Genomic DNA, 1,191 nt, shown 5'->3' on the forward strand with positions numbered 1-1,191 from the left:
TTTTATTTTATTTTATTTATTGAGACAGAGTCTCACTCTGTCACCCAGGTTGGAGTGCAGTGGCGAGATCTCGGCTCATTGCAACCTCCGTCTCCTGGATTCAAGCGATTCAGCCTCCTGAGCAGCTGGGATTACAGGTGCACACCACCACACCTGGTTAATTTTTGTATTTTTAGTAGAGGTGAGGTTCCCCCCATGTTGGTCAGGCTGATCTTGAACTCCTGACCTCATGATCCGCCTGCCTCGACCTCCCAAAGCACTGTGATTACAAGTGTGAGCCACCATGCCCAGCCTGGCAGGTTTTTGAAAAGGCCCCAACCTTTATGATATCACACTCTCCTGGTTTTCATTACTCTACAGCCTCTCTTAGCTGGTGTCATTTATCAGCTTTTTCCTCTACCCAGCCCCTAAGTTCTGGAGTTCCTCAGGGACGGGTCACATAGGCTTGAGGGTCATGAGGTCTCTCTCATAACCACTCACCTTGGCCATTAGAGCACAAAAGCAGTCATAGACAGCAGGTAAACAAATGGCCACTACTGTGTTCCTAGAAAACATGATTTAGAGTAAAAGGAAAAAAACCAAAACAAAACATTATTTTTTAGAGTATAGAGGCTAGAGTAAAAGGAGAGGTTAGAGTAAAAGGGGAAAAAAAATTATTTAGAAACAGGTGCTGGCCCTGGTCTAGAACACCAATAGATACTGATATGGTTTGGCCAGGTGGAGATAATTAACTCGTGGGGGCCGTTTCCCTCCTGCTGTTCTCATGGTAGTAAATAGTCTCACAAGACCTGATGGTTTTATGAAGGGGAGTTCCCCTGCACAAGCTCTCTTCCCTGCAGCGGTATAAGGCCTGACTTTGCTTCTCCTTCGCCTTCCGCCATGATTGTGAGGCCTCCTCAGGCATGCTGAACCGTGAGTCCATTAAACCTCTTTCCTTTATAAATTACCCAGTCTTGGGTATGTCTTTATTAGAAGCATGAGAACAGACTAATACCGATACTAAGTCCACATGTCATCATCAGTTCAGCAGTTTGGAGAGAGACAGTCACTGCTCTCTCTTGGTTCTGTGCTGTCTCTTAGCCTAGCTGGGGTCACTTTCCCATCCCTCACCCAAAGGACTGGCGGAGGAGGCAGGGTCAACATATTACTCTCTAGGTCACCATGGCTACTCTCATGGCACTCACCTGTACT

This window comes from Mandrillus leucophaeus, unplaced genomic scaffold, assembly GCF_000951045.1.
Source record: "Mandrillus leucophaeus isolate KB7577 unplaced genomic scaffold, Mleu.le_1.0 Scaffold9, whole genome shotgun sequence".
Lineage (NCBI taxonomy): Eukaryota > Metazoa > Chordata > Mammalia > Primates > Cercopithecidae > Mandrillus > Mandrillus leucophaeus.